Here is a 20,373-nt window from a genome sequence, read left to right as displayed (position 1 = left end):
AGCCATTCTGTGTCTAAGAGAGACTCCATATCACTTCGATTGATGGCAACATTCTGCATGATAATAGACCTTATTTCTTTGAATTTCCTCACATTATTCCATGGAGCTGGCAATTCCTTACTATGTTTCGGGGTGCTTGTTATCAATGGCTCTATGAAAATTATTTCCTCTATTTCTTTGCTGATATCCCTGAAAGTGTGGATTGTATCCATTGCACTTTTGTTGACAGATGTTTTCTCACTTGTGAGATCTTTCATTTCACTAGATCAAACATGCATCTCTAAGGAGTCTAGTGCAGCAAGAGTTTCAACATTCAATTTCTGGTGTGGTGTTGGTGTTTTCCTACCAGATCTAAACTTGCGAGAGCCTACTTTTAATTTTTTCAGACTATACACTACTTTTCTTGGTGCTACTGCCTTTCCAATGGACATTCTTGCAGCTACTATGTGGTAGCAAGTATGAGAGCTGTTACAAGAACATTTCTCAGTAGGAAAAAGGGACACAACATAATCCTTATCTCTTAAACCTTTGACAACAAATTCAGCAGATTGAGGTTGAAGAAATACTCTATTTTTTTTAATGTCATTTCTGCCAATCCTTCCACTGTAATGGACCTGCGAAGTTCTTTTTTTTAGGGTATCATTTGTTTTCAACTGCTTCTGCTGTAGAAATGGGACTATCTCATCCAATAGTATGCAGTTGGTGGGAAAGCAGACCTTGGAAATGTCCAGTTTCATTTTGTCATGTTCTTCTTTTACACCATAATTTCCTATGCCACACCATCCTCTCAAGACTTCCTTCAGATAAAAAGTCTGTAAAAAATAAAAATACAGGACCATATGTTCCATGTTGACCTCTTTCCATAGCGTGAGCCTTTTCAGGACAACATTTATGCTCTCTGACACATTCATCGTTATCCCACTTCCAGTTTTGTAAATTTCCAAATCTTCTAGTATCCATCTACCACATTTTTCAAGGATGTCACTTTTCAGCTTTGATGCAAATTATTGAAGGAAAGACATGCTCCACTTTTTCTTCAAAGTCTCAAAACAGTCTTGAAATTCTTCCTGAGAATTACAATCCAGAAGACAAAGCACATGGTTTCTATACACCTTCCTGTCATCTCTAGAGCCTTCATGATTGGTCACCCAAACTTCAACATCTTTAAGTAAATGATTCCAGCATAGGACATGATTTACATTTTGAAGAACATTGCTGGTGGCTTTCACAATAGCATGTTCTTGATCAGTTACAATAATGACCTGTGTAAAATTAAATCTTGGAATCATTTCCCTCAGGGTAAAAAAAAGATTCATGTACTTTGACATTTTTCTTTTCATGAATAGTAGCTGTAAGTGGTATGCAGGGTGCCTCATCAAAGAAGGCACATTGAAAAATTGTAGGTGACACGTAAAAGTCTCCTAACTGTAATGTCATATCATAAGAAAGCAAAGCATATGATGACATACTACAGACTTCTTGAAAGATGTTTACAACTTCCGACAATGCTAGAACTACCAAACTGTCTGGAACTAAAGAATAGTTTGTAACAAATTCTTTGATGGCAAAGTGCAACTCATACACACTGTATAGATCATCGTGGCTAATCTTTCCCTTTTTTTCATATTTCAGTTTGTTTGATATTTGTTCAATATTTCTGGCCAGTTGAAACTTCATGTGCAAATTAGTTGTTTGTGTTTCAACAATAGTTTCTTATATATTTCGCTTGGTGTCTTGCCCACATTGGTAACAATATTGTGCATTACAGAATGCAATGTTCTAACATGGCTCTATTGTGTGTATTTAGTCATGTTCCCATGTGCTTCTTCTCTTTTGATGTTGTAATTTTCTCCAAAGTACTGAACAACCACCAATTTAATGCTAGTATCAATATTTTCATACCCATAGCGATAGAACGTCACTTGTTTCTTTTAAATTAGCCTCTGATGATAAGTTTTCTTAACTTGAGGATTCTTTCTAGGTAGGGAATGGATTCCCAAATGCAACCAGCAGCATTGATCTGCTCGCCAGTCTTTAATAGCATTTGGCCGTCCATCATAGGAGAACAAGTAAACCTCTCCATGTTTTAAATTTACAATTGGAAGAGTTGATACTTAATCATCTTCTGGATTTCTAAGTATCTCTAATACTTCTTCCAGAGACAATGGCATGTTATTTGTCATGTAGACAATGGAGGTAGACATTTTTGCCACTTTGCATTTATATTACAAAATAGACTGTGAAAAGATAATACCACATGATTAACATAAAAAATAAATCACATTTTATAAAATCAAAAGGAACATATAGATATCCCTTATTTATTGTTGATTGATTTAATGGTACATATCTTCTAAATCCCACATGTTAAAAGGTAAGTATTAACTAACCCTGTTCTACCCCCTAACCCTAACCCTCCCTTAAGGGTGCCTAACCCTAACCTCCTCCCAAGTGCCTAACCCTAACCCCTCTCTAAGTGCCTAACCCTAACCCCCCATTCCCCACAGCCTAACCCTAAGTCTCCCGGGGGGGTGCCTAACCCTAACCTCTCCCTGGGGGTGCCTAACCGTAACCCCCCTTCCTCTAGCCTAACCATTACCTCCCGGGGGGGTGCCTAACCTAAGTCCCCCCCGGGTGCCCCTAACCTTCCCTCCCCATGGCTGTCCGTGCCCAGCTTACCTTTAATCGGTAAGCCGGGTGTAGGGCTCCCGGCATAGGTCTAATGACAGGGTTCGGGATTTCAACACCTGTCATTTGTACTTTGCCAGGATTAGACAGTTGGGAAGCCTTAGAAGTTAGAAGTTGGCAATGCAACCAACAGCTTCCTGACTGCATCCCATGAAAAGTAATGCTGGGTACACACTGGCCGATATATTGGCCAATCAATTGATCGGCCAATATATTGGGCACCCGTCGGCCAGTATGTACAGATGATATGTCTGTGAATGATGTCGTTCACAGACATATCGCATTGACTGTGCTGCCCAGCCCATGGACAGATATGTCTGCAAACATATCTGTCCATCTGCAAGTGTGTATGGGCGATCAGCCAATCGCCTGTACACATGCAGAAACAACCGCGGGGAAGGTGGAGGACACGCCCCTGACCCACCCCACGGCCAGTGGGCTTTGCTGCTGCCGGATGGATGATGGTCATTCAGTGTGTGAACGACCATCATCTATAGATATACAGTATCTGCAGATCACTTACCTTAAGACTTCAAAAACTGTATGTGTAATGTTTCAAAAACAACATCAATCCTACTGACTATTTTACATTGGTTTCCTGGACCTGTTAAGCATTTGTCTATGTTTCATACCTATGAATATGTTATTTACAAAATTACTATTTTTAATAATTAACTCCAAACAAAGTTTGAAGTTATATACACAAAATCAAAAATATCTTTAATGTGTACATTTATTTAACAGGGTTTTATTTCTTATATTTATGTGTACTTTTATATTTTTGAATGTTATGTTTATTAAATATTTAAAATATATAGTATTTTTCTTAGTAATTGAATTAAGATTTCATAGTCAATACCCGTATACAGATTTTCAGCATTTTTTTTATAAATAATACCTTAATTTCTGCTTTAGCTTTAATCCAAACATGGGACTTGATTCAGAGTTATACGCTAAAATATGTTAATGCCACAAGAGACATCTGAAGTAAAATGTGCCCGCTGCTGGCATTGCAGATCCGAGTGCTGTGTCCAAAGCAGGGGATAACCATCGGGCAGCCATCAGTCATCTGAGTAAGCATAAGCTCACTCAGAATGGCCGTCAGAAGTCCTCCACCTTGGCCAGGAGGCCTGTGTTGGAATACGCCTACCCTGGCCTTGGACAGCCTACAAAATGGGGGCAACAGGCCCGTGTTTTATAAAACGCTAACCATCTGCACCCCCTCTCCCACAAAAGGATGCAGTATGTAAATCATGCTGAGGATTAGGAACCACTGCGAACAAGGTCACAGACAGAAAACGTCACTTGCACAGTACAGAACCTGCACATGCGCCGATCAGAAAACATCTTCGTTGCAAGCAAACCATCTGATTGAAGTCCAAGTCTGAATAAAGGCCATTATACATTTGTCTATGTGTTGTTCTATTTACAGGTGTGGACTTACAGGAATTATTCAAAAATTTGTTATATCTTGAAAAGGAACTTTGTGGTGGTCATACACACATGTACAAGCACTTGTGCAAACAAACAAACACACACACTCTAATAAACACAAACACACACAGAAATCAATGCACCTCACACATACAAATTAATACACAAACACATACAAATAAACACACGCACAAGCATATAAACACAGACACACACTGACTTATAAGCAAGCAAATACACACACCTCTATCAGTAATAAAATTATCTGTTCTGAGGTTGAAATTAAAGATAGGTGCATACATCTTTAAGTGTATATTTCATGCCAAATTTTCTCAGTTTGGGAACACAGAGCCTTTATTTCTAAGTCATATCTTTAAACATTCATTTGCTTTCAATAATGTATCCTCTAACATTTGCCTGTGATTTCTGTGTATGTATAATCTCTCCAGGCACAATTCACGCTGTGGCTGCTTTGTTTCCGTGCAGGCTGGACATCCCATTCCCTCTATGCTAGTCAATTTATTATTCTATACACTTAAAGATACATGCACCCAGGCTTGGACTGAGCCACCAGGGATTCAGTGATTTGTAACCACGCACTTTATCACATGAGGGCATGAGTTAAGTTGAAATTTGTTTGCAACAGGTTCAGTGCAGCTGCTTGCAGGGTAGTCATGAGTCATGAAGGCTGTGACTGACCTGGCTGGCAGCTACATGCAGGGCAGGGACTGGAGAGCACAGTGCAGTGACAGTCAGATTTAGCACTGCTGTGTAGAGTGCACTACTGGGTAATACATTCCTGTGGTCTCTGCAGAGGGGTCAGAAGAGCATGTGCTGAGCTCTGATTGGTTGAGCTCATCACATGCTCCTCTGAACCAGCAGCTGCAAAGCCTCATGGGTGTGACTTATTGTGAGGCTGTGACTGCTGCTCTGTCTGTTGCTCTGTAGGCTGCTGTGGCTTCTGGTAAGTACACTGTGTGGGCACTGCAGTGTAGCATAATGTTGGGGGCACTACCGGTTGGCATAATGTGTGGGCAATACTACTACAACTACCTATTTTTAATTTCAACCTCAGAACAGATCATTTTATTACTGATAGAGGTGTTTGTTTTTGCTTGCTTATAAGTCAGTGTGCGTCTGTGTTTATATGTTTGTGCGTGTGTTTATTTGTATGTGTTTGTGTATTAATTTGTATGTGTGAAGGTGCATTGATTTCTGTGTGCGTGTTTGTGTTTATTAGAGTGTGTTTGTTTGCACAAGTGCTTGTACATGTGTGTATGACCACCACAAAGTTCCTTTTCAAGATATAACAAATTTTTGAATAATTCCTGTAAGTCCACAACAGTAAAGAGAACAACACATAGACAAATGTATAATGGCCTTGATTCAGACTTGGGCCCGTATTCAATTTGAGCCGAGCCGCGTTAACTTAATGTGGCCTGGACTTAACGCTGGCTTCGTCTGTTTTCCAGGCGTTAAAGTATCACACGCGTGCCAGCGTATCCCCGTATTCAATTTGAAAGTAAGCGAAAACGGCACACAGCGATACTTGGATCAGCAAAAACAAACAGGAATTTTTAGGAAATAATTGTAGGACCCCCCTAAAGATGTCCAGACCTCGGGGATCACTATGGGTACCCCGTTTTTCCCTGCAGAAGAAAGTAGGGGTTTCTAAATAGGTGCGGCAGGTGTTTTTTTCCCAACATTGCAGAAGTGATGCAGAAGAGCATTTCGCTTTTTTTTTTTCATTTTTAAAAGTGGTCCCATCAAATTTGGGGTACATGAAAATGGGTACTAGCATATTTTTAAGTCCCTAAAGGTAATTTTAAAAATTCTTCAAAAATACACCTGCCGCTACTCTGCTCAATAAAAAAAAAACACCTGCCACATACTTGGGGTCCCCACCAATATTAATTTCATTAGTTTGACTTTTTGGTTGACATTTTTTTTTTGTCACCCCAAAAAAAAAAAATATTTTTTGGGGGTGTCCAGATTTTTTTTTTTTTTGCAACATTTAATTTTAAGGGGGCATTCCCAAAAGTACAGGCTAATTTTTATAAGCCTGCACCCCTAATCTCCAAATCTAAACTTTATTTCACTTGCTATAGTTAATTAAAAAATTATACCTGTTTTTTAAAAATGAGCCTTGACCCCATTTATGAAAAAAAACGGGTATTTTCGGGAAATATGCCTGGGACCCCCTAAAGATGTCCAGACATGGGGGATCACTATGGGTATCCCTCTTTTTGCCTGCAAAAGAAAGTCAGGTTTTTAAATAGCTTTGCCAGGTTTTTTTCCCTGCAGCGGCTATTAGAAACCATGACTTCCTTCAGTAGTTAAAAATGGGGGTACCCATAGTGATCCCCCATGTCTACACATCTTTAGGGGGGTCCCTAGAATATTTCCCAATAATTCCCGTTTTTTTTAACCTGTAAAAAATTTTTACAAAAAATGACATAAGGTCCCCCCCAAAAAACCAAACCAGCCCCAGGCTTGCCAGCCAGTGGTGGTTTCTAAAAATACGGGGTCTAAAATGTGTAGAGTTCCACCATATTTTAGAAACCAACACCAGGCTGCAAGGACTAGTGCTGGTTTTAAATATAGGGGGCAAAAAAGACGTGGGGTACCCCCTATATTTAAGACCAGCACCAGACCCAACCAACTGGGGTGTAATGCCACAACCCAGAGACCCAATCACCGGGGCTCAAGGTCCAAAGCATTACACCCCAAGACGGTCAGCGCAAGCCAGTGATCTCGGGGGAGTCGGGGACCCCCCTAAAAAGGGTCCCCCCTCTCCTGAGCACCACAGGCTTACGCTGAAGCCTGGGGCTCATACCCCTGGAGCGGTGGGTATGGGGGTAATAGGAGGGCCAAATAATATAACACTATTGTACTTTACAGTGGATCTACAAGTGCCAGCATGCCTGCCATTTTGCAGTTGTGGAACTACAAGTGCCAGCAGACATGTGGCACCTGTAGTTTCACTGTAAAATAAATAGTTGAAAAAAGACAAAACACACACACCGTGACAGTATAACTTTATTACATACACCTACCCATTCACACATACTTACCTATACCAGATGAATCTGTCCCCTTCTCCAGTAAAATATCCCAAAAACATGGCCCTGCAAATAAAAAATCATACTCACCTATATCCTGGCGCTGGTCTCCGCAGTAATCCACGTACTTTGCAAAAAAAAATCGACTACACGATCCACGGACTAGCTATGAGTATGTGCTGCCACACATACTCATAGCTCCCGAATGCCAGCTGACGGCACATCCACGGAGCTGGCAGTCCTGAGAGCCAATCAGCAGCCACGATGACTGTAACGCGGCCGCTGCTTGGCTCCGGGTATTGACAGTTCCCACGTAGGCGAGTCACACCACGTGGGAACTGTCAGTACCCGGAGCCAATCAGCGGCCGCTCTACAGTCAGCGCGGCCGTTGACTGGCTCTTGAGACTGCCAGCTCCGTGGATGTGCCATCAGCTGGCATTCGGGGGCTATGAGTATGTGTGGCCACAAGTGCAAAATGGCAGGCATACTGGCACTTGTAGTTCCACTGTAAAGTACAATAGTGTTACATTATTTTGCCCCCCTATTACCCCCATACCCACCACTCCAGGGGTATGGGGGTGAGCCCCAGGCTTCAGCGTAAGCCTGTGGTGCTCGGGAGAGGGGGAACCTTTTTTGGGGGTCCCCGACTCCCCCGAGATCACTGGCTTGCGCTGACCGACTTGGGGTGTAATGTTTTGGACCTGGAGCCCCGGTGATTGGGTCTCCGGGCTGTGGCATTACACCCCAGTCGGTTGGGTCTGGTGTTGGTCTTAAATATAGGGGGTACCCCACGTCTTTTTTGCCCCCTATATTTAAAACCAGCACTAGTCCCTGCAGCCTGGTGTTGGTTTCTAAAATACTGTGGAACCCTACACATTTTGGTCCCCGTATTTTTAGAAACCACCACTGGCTGGCAAGCCTGGGGCTGGGTTGGCTTTTGGGGGGGGATCTTATGTCATTTTTTTTGTACATTTTTACTAATTATTTTTACAGGTTAAAAAAAAATGGAATTTTCAGGAAATATTCTAGGGAGCCCCCTAAAGATGTGTAGACATGGGGGATCACTAGAAGTACCCCCATTTTTAACAGTTGAAGGAAGTCAGGGTTTCTAATAGCCGCGGCAGGTGCATAAATGCGGCTTTAAATAAGGTGATGCAGAAGAGCATTTAGAAGGATTTTTTGGGCAAAACAACTATGGGCATCAAAGTTGGGGTACTTAAAATGGGGTTCAGCATATTTTAAAGTTGCTAAAGTGACTTTAAAAAATTGTGAAAAACCCTCCTGCCGCAAACACCTGCAATCTAGAAAACACTTGGGGCATACTTGGGGACCCCCCCCACAGTAAAGTTCACTATTTTTTAAGTTTGTACCCCAACTTTTTTTTTTTTTTCCCCTTTTTCAAGTCAATTTTTGGGGTGCCCTTAATTTTTTTTTTTTTTGACACAGATTACCTTTGGGGGACTGTCTGAAAGCTGCACGGGGGTTCCTGAAATGTTGCACCCCAAAACCCCAATTCTGCACTTTTTAACGCCTGCCATTAATAGGTTATACTTTACCGCCTATTACATTGCATTGACTTAACGCCTAGGCGGAAAGTCTTTCAAATTGAATACAGAGGAAAACTAAAACAAGCGATAATGACGTCATCGGCGGTAAATTACCGCGAATCGGACTTAACGCCTCAAATTGAATACGGCCCTTGGACTTCAATCAGATGGTTTGCTTGCAACAAAGATGTTTTTCTGATTGGCACATTTGCAGGTTCTGTACTGTGCAAGGGACATTTTCTGTCTGTTCGCAGTGGTTCCTAATCCTCAGCATGATTTACATACTGCATCCTTTGTGGGAGAGGCGGTGCAGACGGTTAGCGTTTTATAAAACGTGGGCCTGTTGCCCCCATTTTGTAGGTGTGCCAAGGCCAGGGTAGGCGTATTCCAACACAGGCCTCCTGGCCAAGGTGGAGGACTTATTACGGCCATTCTGAGTAAGCTTATGCTTACTCAGATGCTTGATGGCTGCCCGATGGTTATCCGATGCTTTGGACACAGCACTCGGATCTGCAATGCCAGAAGCGGGCATATTTTTACTTCAGATGTTTCTTGTGGCATAACCATATTTTAGCGTATAACTCTGAATCAAGGGCCTGATTCAGACCTGCTCGTGAGTGCTGAGCGCTCGCAAGCAGGTCGATGTTGCCTAAGTGCGCATGCGCACGACGGAGGCTGCTCCGTCGTGCGCATGCGCGAGTCCCGGATAGTGACGAGGAAGCTGTCGCTCTGGGTCTCGCACCAAAGGGGGCATGCTGTCGATGGTGAGTGACAGCACACCCCCTTTGTTGGGCATGCCGGCGGCGTGGCTGACCAGGCGGAGGCGTTCCCGTGGGAATGCCTACCTTCTGGGTCCGGCCCCACTGACATCACTAGTGATGTCAGTGGGAGTGTTTTTGGCTCTGACAGAGCCAAAAGCACTCCGGGCTTGCGGCCAACGAGACCCTACCGCAAGGGTCTCGTCGCAAGCCCGATGGTCGCGATGGTCTTGACCATCGCGACCATCTTTTTGGCCGCTCGTATAAGCTGTGGGTGGTCACCCACATCTATGCGAGCGGCCAGGAGGCCGCTCCAATTTTAGATAGGATGGCCCTGATTCAGAGCGAGCGCTCTTGTCAGAGCGTCCGGATCTGAATCAGGCCACGAGTCCCATGTTTGGATTAAAGCTAAAGCAGAAATTAAGGTATTATTTTATTTATTTATAAAAAAAAATTCTGAAAATCTATATAAGGGTATTGACTATGAAATCTTAATTTAATTACTAAGAAAAATACTATAAATTTTAAATATTTAATAAACATAACATATAAAAATATAAAAGTACACATAAATATAAGAAATAAAACCCTGCATAAATTAATGTACAGATTAAAGATATTTTTGATTTTGTGTATATAACTTCAAACTTTGGGCCTGATTCAGACCCGGTTGCAAGCGCTGAGTGCACGCAACCGGGTCGATGGTGGCCCACAATGCATGCGCATGTGCGAGACCCGGCTAGCGATGGGCACTCCGTCGCTCCGGGTCTTGCACCAAAGGAAGGGGGCGAGCTGTCGATGTTGAGTGACAGCTCGCCGCCTTTGGTGGGCGGGCCGGGGGGGTGGCTGCCAAATGGAGGCATTCCCATGAGAATGCCTGCCATTTGGGGGCGGCCCCACTGACATCACAAGTGATGTCAGTGGAGACCTTCTGGCTCTGTTAGAGCCAAAAGATCTCTGGGGCTTGCAGCCACGAGACCCTACCACAAGGGTCTCGTCGCAAGACCATCGCGACCATCATCATGGCTGCTTGCTATAGCTGTGGGTGGTCACCCACAGCTATGCGAGTGGCCAGGAGGCCGCTCCAAAAAAAAAAAGCCTGACCCTGATTCAGAGCGAGCGCTCTGTCAGAGAGATCGGCTTTGAATCAGGCCCTTTGTTTGGAATTAATTATTAAAAATAGTAATTTTGTAATTAACATATTCATACGTATGAAACATAGACAAATGCTTAACAGGTCCAGGAAACCAATGTAAAATATAGTCAGTAGGATTGATGTTGTTTTTGAAACATTACAAATACAGTTTTTGAAGTCTTAATGTAAGTGATCTGCAGATACTCTATACCTATAGATGATGGTCATTCACACACACTGAATGACCATCATCCATCCGGCAGCAGTGGGGCACGCTGGCCGGGGGGTGGGTCGGGGGCGTGTCCTCCACCTTCCCTGCGGCTGTTGCTGCTTGTGTACAGGCAATTGGCTGATCGCCCGTACACACTTGCAGATGGACAGATATGTTTGCAGACATATCTGTCCATGAGCTGTGCAGCACAGCGAATGTGATATGTCTGTGAACGATGTCATTCACAGACATATCATCTGTACACACTGGCCGACGGGTGCACAATATATTGGCCGATCAATTGATCGGCCAATATATCGGCCAGTGTGTAACCAGCATTATTTTTTGCGGGATGTATTCAGGAAGCCGACGGTCGCATTCCAGACCGCCGGCTTCCCAACTGTCTAATCCCGGCAAGGTACAAATGACAGGTGTCGAAATCCCGAACCCTGTCATTAGACCTACGCCAGGAGCTTCACACCTGGCTTACCGATCGAAGGTAATCCGGACATGGACAGCCGTGGGGGGGAAGGTTAGGGGCACCTGGGGGGGACTTAGGGTTAGACACCCCCCGGGAGGTTATGGTTAGGCTAGGGGAAGGGGGGTTAGGGTTTGGCACCCCCAGGGAGAGGTTAGGGTTAGGCACCCCCCGGGAGATTTAGGGTTAGGCTGCAGGGAAGGGGGGTTAGGCACTTAGTGAGGGGTTAGTGTTAGGCACTTGGGGGGAGGTTAGAGTTAGGCACTCCTAAGGGAGGGGTAGGGTGTAGAATAGGGTTAGTTAATACTTACCTTTTAACGTTCGGGATCTTTACCCCTGCCGGGCTTCCGCTGTTAGGATTTGATCCAATAAATCATACTGATTCCCTTTTCACAACTGAAAACTGTACTTGAAAAATGTACTATGGAAATGTGATTTTTTTAAAAAAAAAAATCTGCATCTTCTCCATAATCACGACTCCCCCCAAAAAATATAATAATAATTATAATATTGTGTTGCTACATGTACATGTCGTCCAACATTTTGCAGAAATATGCCGGATAAACCTGTCAATATTTTTTGATCCAGTTGTGGATTTGAAGGCTTTAGAAGATATGTACCGTTAAATCAATCAACAATAAATTAGGGATATCTATATGTTCCTTTTGATTTTATTAAATGTGATTTTTTTTTCATGTTAATCATGTGGTATTATCTTTTCACAGTCTTTTTTGTAATATAAATGCAAAGTGGCAAAATGTCTACCTCCATTGTCTACATGACAAATGACAAGCCATTGTCTCTGGAAAAAATATTAGAGATACTTAGAAATCCAGAAGATGATAAAGTATCAACTCTTCCAGCTGTAAATCCAAAACATGGAAAGGTTTACTTGTTCTCCTATGATGGACGGCCAAATGCTATTAAAGGCTGGCGAGCAGAACAATGCTGCTGGTTGCATTTGGGAATCCATTCCCTACCTAGAAAGAATCTTCAAGTTAGGAAAACTTATCATCAGAGGCTAATTGAAAAGAAACAAGTGAAGTTCTTTCGCTATGGGTATGAAAGTATTGATACTAGCATTAAATTGGTGGTTGTTCAGTACTTTGGAGAAAATTACAACATCAAAAGAGAAGAAGCACATGGGAACATGACTAAATACACACAACGGAGCCATGTTAGAACATTGCCTTCTGTAATGCACAATATTGTTACCAATGTGGGCAAGACACCAAGCAAAATATATAAAAAAACTATTGTTGAAACACAAACAACTAATCTGCACCTGAATGTTCAACTGGCCAGAAATATTGAACAAATATCAAACAAACTGAAATATGAAAAAAAAGGGAAAGATTAGCCACAATGATCTATACAGTGTGTATGAGTTGCACTTTGCCATCAAAGAATTTGTTAGAAACTATTCTTTAGTTCCAGACTCTTTGGTAGTTCTAGCATTGTCGGAAGTTGTAAACATCTTTCAAGAAGTCTGTAGTATGTCATCATATGCGTTGCTTTCTTATGATATGACATTTCAGTTAGGAGACTTTTACGTGTCACCTATAATTTTTCAATGTGCCTTCTTTGATGAGGCACCCTGCATACCACTTACAGCTACTATTCATGAAAAGAAAAATGTCAAACTATGTGAATCTTTTTTTTCTACCCTGAGGGAAATGATTCCAAGATTTAACTGTACACAAGTCATTATTGTAACTGATCGAGAACATGCTATTGTGAAAGCCACCAGCAATGTCCTTCCAAATGTACATCATGTACTATGCTGGAGTAATTTACTTAACGATGTTGAAGTTTGGGTGACCAATCATGAACGCTCTAGAGATGACAGGAAGGTGTATAGAAACCATGTGCTTTGTCTTCTGGATTGTAATTCTCAGGAAGAATTTCAAGAATGTTTTGAGACTAAAGCAAAAGTGGAGCATGTCATTCCTTCAAAACTTTAAGTCGAAGTTGAAAAGTGACATCCTTGAAAAATGTGGTAGATGGATACTAGAAGATTTGGATATTGACAAAACTGGAAGTGGGATAATGAGAAATATATCAGAGAGCATGAATGCTGTCCTGAAAAGGCTCATACAATGGGAACATATGGTCAACATGGAACATATGGTCCTGGCTTTTTATTTTTTACAGACTTTTTATCTGAAGGAAGTCTTGAGAGGACAGTGTGGCACAGGAAATTTTAATGTAAAAGAAGAACATGACAAAATAAATCTGGACATTTCCAAGGTCTGCTTTCCCACCGACTACATACCATTGGATGAAATAGTCCCATTTCTACAGCAGAAGCAGTTGAAAACAAATGATACCCTAAAAAAAGAAGATCTTTGCAGGTACATCACAATGGAAGGATTGGCAGAAATTTCATTAAAAAATAGAGTATTTCTTCAACCTCAATCTGCTGAATTTATTGTCAAAGGTTTAAGAGATAAGGATTATGCTGTGTCCCTTTTTCCTACTGAGAAATGTTCTTGTAACAGCTCTCATACTTGCTACCACATAGTAGCTGCAAGAATGTCCATTGGAAAGGCAGTAGCACCAAGAAAAGTAGTGTATAGTCTGAAAAAATTAAAAGTAGGATCTTGCAAGTTTATATCTGGTAGGAAAACACCATGCCAGAAATTGAATGTTGAAACTCTTGCTGCACCAGACTCCTTAGAGATGCACGTTCGATCTAGTGAAATGAAAGATCTCACAAGTGAGAAAACATCCATCAACAAAAGTGCAATGGATACAATCCACACTGTCGAAGATATCAGCAAAGATATAGAGGAAATAATTTTCATAGAGCCATTGATAACAAGCACCCCGAAACATCGTAAGGAATTGCCAGCCCCATGGAATAATGTGAGGAAATTCAAAGAAATAAGGTCTATTACCATACAGAATGTTGCCATCAATCATAGTGATATTGAGTCTCTCTTAGACACAGAATGGCTAACTGACGCCATTATTGATGGGTTTTTATTGACCAGAAAAACAATGGAGCATCTGACTTCGAGCGATGTTGAATTATGTAGAACAGAGAAAATAATGTGAAGAAAACTTCACAACAGGCGCTCAGGTGGGCCCTATTTCCACAGCAGCTGCAAAGAATGAGTGTAGTCACACTCAGTAAAGAGATTACATACAATAAATAAAAAATTACAGCGCTGATAGAGGGTAATAATCTTAATAGATCTTATTAAAACAGATGAAGTGCAATCAATTAAAAGAATATATAAAAAATTATTAATAATATATAAAAAACATACATAACATGTATAGGCCAATCTGTATTAAAGCTACCCTTGCATGAAATAATGGTACTCAAGTTGATATGTGTCAGTGCCTTATTGATCTATGACTCCTTTGAAATAACAGTGGAAAGAATATTAGAGATTCCAATTGGATTTGTCTCTACCAACTCACGATGTATAGGGATCCAGAGAATATCAAAGCGGCATCACGCTTATTGAAGTGTCCCTTGGAGAGGTGAATCACAAATATAGTCCATGGGATTCCTTTAGAAGCCACTGTGAAAGTCCATCTGTCGTTTGGTGAATACCCAGACAAAAAATTGAATGGTCCATGGAGTCTGTTCCAAATTAGAGCTGACAGCTATAGAAGAGTATCCAGAAGAGTCTTCTTCATGTAGATAGGTGCTCAATCTCCTAACGCGTTTCGCTGGGTAACCCCCAGCTTTATCAAAGGTGATTGTATGTTGGAGTATTTGGGATATTTATACAGAGTCAATATGGCCACTAATTACTTGCACATGAAATTAAATGCACTTCATCCTTAAATACACATTAAAAAGAAACAGGTTAACACCAATAAAGAATCCTAATTATGAGGCAAACCTGTTATTATTCAAAAGATAAGAGTTTAAACATACAATAAGCATTTCCGTCCAGAATTTTATCTCTCTGCTTGTATTAAGCCGATCATGTGATGTAAAGAAGAGACCATGTGATATTACTAAGTCACATGGTCTATTGTTAATAGGAGGACGTCATATTCGGCCTGGTATTCCGGCGAGTTATGGAGCTGAAGGCGGGGGACCAACCATGTGATCGCCAGCCCGTATTTGCGCACGCGCTCTGCGCTGAGGTTATCCATACTATGTACGATTGATTCCAGCACTAATCGGCGTCCTCCTACTTCCTTTTCACTTCTCGCGATCCGCGAGTAAGGGCAACACATGACTCTCATGTGTCACGAGACCGCCATCTTAGATATGGTGTTTGCCCTGAATAAAGATGGCTGTTTTAGATTACTTAGCTGACAAGATAAATTCAAGTGACATATACGTAAAACATATTAAATGTTTATATAAATATCAATATAAGCCCAGGATTTATTATAATCACAATCCTCAGACTGGATATATAGCATAATTGCCTAATCACCATAATGATTATGGCTTTACCCTTAACAAACATGGCGGATTTAGTATCGTGTAATAAACACTATTGCGGTCTAATCTATATAACTACAAACATATGAAGATAACAATTATAACATAATACAAATTACATAAGATCATAAAGTATGGAATATATAGAACCACCATACTTAATGAGTCACGACTGATATTTTTAATGGATCTTGATACTTATTATATCAGATCATACGATGGATCAACACAATATATTATGTGACCATCTAACGTCACATCATAGCTATTGTTAATTCAATTGAGACCTACTATTTTCAGTAATCATAAACTCTTCGACACTCTATAATTCCCTATATTAAGTCTATAATTATATATTATCTATCCATACTTAATTCTTAAAGTTCCAATAATTATAAATGTATTCAGTTAGAAAAAGAAACAAAGCAACTAGGTCTAAAACCAGCAATCTCATTGTTGGGACTATTGGCATTAAACATCTAGAGCAGCAAATGATGGATTACATCATCAAAGTTCTACACATAGTGTATGGAGAAGAAAGATTGAATAATACATTTATAAAACTATATTCAATTCTACCGATTCATTTAAACCATTCGGATGTAATGTATCTAACTTAAACATCCAAAAGATTTCTTGAATACAAAGACTTTTAAATCTGTCGCCTCCTCTTTTCGTAACTGATATATGTTCTAATCCCGTAATTGTCAAACATGTCGGATCTCCGTTGTGTTTTTCATCATAGTGTTTGGATACACTATGATTGAGATTCCTATTTAGAATGTTTCTACGATGTTCCATGAATCTAGTTTTGATTTTTCGAGTGGTCCTTCCTACATAATGTAAATTGCAACCACATGTGAGTAAATATATAGAAAATTCAGTATTACAATTTAGGAAACTCCTAATATTAATCTGCTCTTCATGCCCACAAACTATAACCTTAGTAGATTTTTTCACGTGTTGACACGTGGTACATCTATTCCCTCCACACTTATAGAAACCACACGTTGGCTTTAGCCAAAGTGGGCCAGAATTGACAGCGTCACACTTCTTCTTAATTGTTGGAAGCTTTAGATGACTCAGTGCCAAAATATTTCTTAGTAATTTGTTTTTCTTGAAAATAAAATTCGGTTTGGTAGGTATGCAACCTTGTAGGATGTTATCCTGTCTAAGAATGTTGTAGTTATTTATTATTATTTGTTTTATCTTCCCATATTGGCTATTATATGTTGTAATAAATGCCAAATTACTATCATTATTTTTATTATTTTCCTTCTTATCTGAATTCTCTTTAATTTTTTTAATTTTTTGGTGTAAAAGAGTCTCTCTAGGTGTTGCTCTGGTTTTGTTCAATGCTTTTTGAATAATAAAATCTGGATATCCCCTAGATAGGAAAGATTGTGCCATATCTTTTGCTTGGATCTCAAAAGTAGCTGGATCCGTGCAATTTCTCTGTAAATGGACAAATTGGCCCTTGGGAATATTCCTCTTCCACGCAGCACTATGTTCGCTTTTGTAATGTAGGTACGCATTTGTTCCAACTGTTTTATTAGTGTTGGACGTATGAATGGTACCCTCTTTTATCTCTAGGGTTATATCAAGAAAATTAAAGTGGGGTGATAAGTATATGTGAACTGTAAATTATAATCATTAGTATTCAGTGATGTGAAAAATGTAAGTGCTGTTTCTAAATCACCATCCCAAATAATGAATAAATCATCAATATAACGGCCATACAGGACCAGGTGCCTGCCGAGCCCTCCTCCCCACACATGTTGGTCCTCAAAGTGACCCATGTATAGGTTAGCATAGCTCGGTGCGAACCTGGTCCCCATGGCCGTTCCCATCACCTGTAAATAGTGGGTGTCCAAAAACAAAGTGGTTGTGACGTAAAATGAAAGAAATAGAATCCAACAAAAATTGAATGTGTTTATCAGACAAATCATTATCCGACTTCAATTTTGCTTCTATAATTTGTAAACCCTTATCGTGAGGTATGTTTGAGTACAAACTCTGTGCATCCAGAGTGAGGAATGCGTAAGATTACTTCCACCCTAGATCATTTATTAGCCTCAAAAATGGGTAGTATCTTTAATATGTGATTTTAACTGAGAAACACGTGGTTGTAAAAAAGTGTCAACATAATGTGATAAATTTGAAGAAAGGGACCCAATACCTGAAATTATAGGACGACCAGGAGGTGTTGTGAGGGACTTGTGAATTTTTGGAAGGTGATAATATATAGGAATAATCAGATGTTCAATTAAAATAAATTTATATTCTTCTCTTGATATAACCCTATCCTCAAGTGCCGCGTCGTAGAGATTTATCAAGGTGGGGAGATAGAGTTTAGAAGGGTCCGATGTTAATTTACAGTAAAAATTAGAGTTATCAAGTTGGCGAATAGCCTCAATTATATAGTCATCTCTATTCTGTATCAGCAGGCCCCCCCCTTTATCAGCCTCCTTTATTACTATTTGAGTATCTTCAGTTAGTCTATGTAATGCTCTTTTTTCCCATTTGTTCAAATTAGACTTACATTGATGTGTAAATGGAGAATGATCTTGTTTACATAATTGTTTGAAGTTATCTAGCGTTGTCTTATAGAAACTTTCAATATTTGCACTTTTGTATTTCATTGGATAGAAATCTGATTTTTTTCTTTACAGTTCCTTTGTTGATATTATAAAGTTTCATTATGGGATCTTGATTTGGCACTTCCCCACTCTCTCTAAGGAGCTCATTAAGGATATGAAGAGTTTGATCATCATCCTTATCCAGTATGATAGGTAGAGCTTCCTTATCCTGTTTTACTATACTCTTTTTGATAAAATATCTTTTTCTACAGAGGGTCCTAATAAACCTATTGAGATCTGTAAAGAGCGTAAAAATATTAGGCGTTGCTGTTGGTGCAAATTTTAGACCCTTAGTGAGTAAGGAGATCTCTCCAGCTGATAGTTGCCTAGATGAAAGATTGAATATATTCTTACTCTGTGGGGGTCTATTTTGTTTTAATCTTTTCAATTTTGGCTTCTTTCCCCCCCTTCTACCTCGATACTTGGTTCTCTTGGTCTTTTGGGAGTCAAGTCTAGCCAATCTCTGTTGGATGTATATTCTTTTGAGTGTCTCCTTTGGTGGGTCCCTAAAAAAACCTCAGAGTTGTCAGTTGTAGACAATCTGGTCTGTATATTTGGTTCTTTTGGTCTTGCACCTGTCCTCCATTGATTGGGCTCTAGTCTCTTTTCATGTTTTGGGGGGCCATTTATTATAGAGTCTTTTTCTAACTGAATACATTTATAATTATTGGAACTTTAAGAATTAAGTATGGATAGATAATATATAATTATGGACTTAATATAGGGAATTATAGAGTGTCGAAGAGTTTATGGTTACTGAAAATAGTAGGTCTCAATTGAATTAACAATAGCTATGATGTGACGTTAGATGGTCACATAATATATTGTGTTGATCCATCGTATGATCTGATATAATAAGTATCAAGATCCATTAAAAATATCAGTCGTGACTCATTAAGTATGGTGGCTCTATATCCCTCCATAAATGAACATCTATTAAGGAATATTTATCTATATATTCCATACTTTATGATCTTATGTAATTTGTATTATGTTATAATTGTTATCTTCATATGTTTGTAGTTATATAGATTAGACCGCAATAGTGTTTATTACACGATACTAAATCCGCCATGTTTGTTAAGGGTAAAGCCATAATCATTATGGCGATTAGGCAATTATACTATATATCCAATCTGAGGATTGTGATTATAATAAATCCTGGGCTTATATTGATATTTATGTAAACATTTAATATGTTTTACGTATATGTCACTTGAATTTGTCTTGTCGGCTAAGTAATCTAAAACAGCCATCTTTATTCAGGGCAAAAACCATATCAAAGATGGCGGTCTCGTCACACATGAGAGTCATGTGTTGCCCTTACTCGCGGATCGCGAGAAGTGAAAAGGAAGTAGGAGGATGCCGATTAGTGCTGGTATCCATCGTACGTAGTATGGATAACATCAGCGCAGGGCGCATGCGCAAATACGGGCGGGCGATCACATGGTTGGTCCCCCCGCCTTCAGCTCCATAATTCACCGGAATACCAGGCCGAATGTGACATCCTCCTATTAACAATAGACCATGTGACTTAGTAATATCACATGCTCTCTTCTTTACATCACATGATCAGCTTAATACAAGCAGAGAGATAAAATTCTGGACGGAAATGCTTATTGTATGTTTAAACTCTTATCTTTTGAATAATAAAAGGTTTGCCTCATAATTGATTCTATATTGGTGTTAATCTGTTTCTTTTTAATGTGTATTTAAGGATGAAGTGCAATTAATCTCATGTGCAAGTACTTAGTGGCCATATTGACTCTGTATAAATATCCCCAATACTCCAACATACAATAACCTTTGATAAAGCTGGGGGTTAGCCAGCGAAACGCGTTAGTAGATTGAGCACCCCTCTACATGAAGAAGACTCTTCGGGATACACTTCTATTGCTGTCAGCTCTAATTTGTGACAGACTCTGTGGACCATTCAATTTCTTGTCTGGGTATTCACCAAACGACAGATGGACTTTCACAGTGGCTTCTAAAGGAATCCCA

The 20,373-nt window shown here is 40.1% G+C and overlaps 1 pseudogene; it reads right to left on the bottom strand.

Moving 5' to 3' along the window:
- Window positions 1–266: 266 nt before the first annotated feature.
- On the bottom strand, window positions 267–1,677 carry LOC148526472 (uncharacterized; annotated as a pseudogene).
- Between the last annotated feature and the right edge of the window lie 18,696 nt (window positions 1,678–20,373).

The sequence above is a fragment of the Taudactylus pleione genome, unplaced genomic scaffold (genome assembly GCF_031769625.1).
Source record: "Taudactylus pleione unplaced genomic scaffold, aTauple2 ptg000095l, whole genome shotgun sequence".
Lineage (NCBI taxonomy): Eukaryota > Metazoa > Chordata > Amphibia > Anura > Myobatrachidae > Taudactylus > Taudactylus pleione.
The sequence above is the reverse complement of the archived record's forward strand: the minus strand, read 5'-3'. Positions and strand labels throughout refer to the sequence as shown.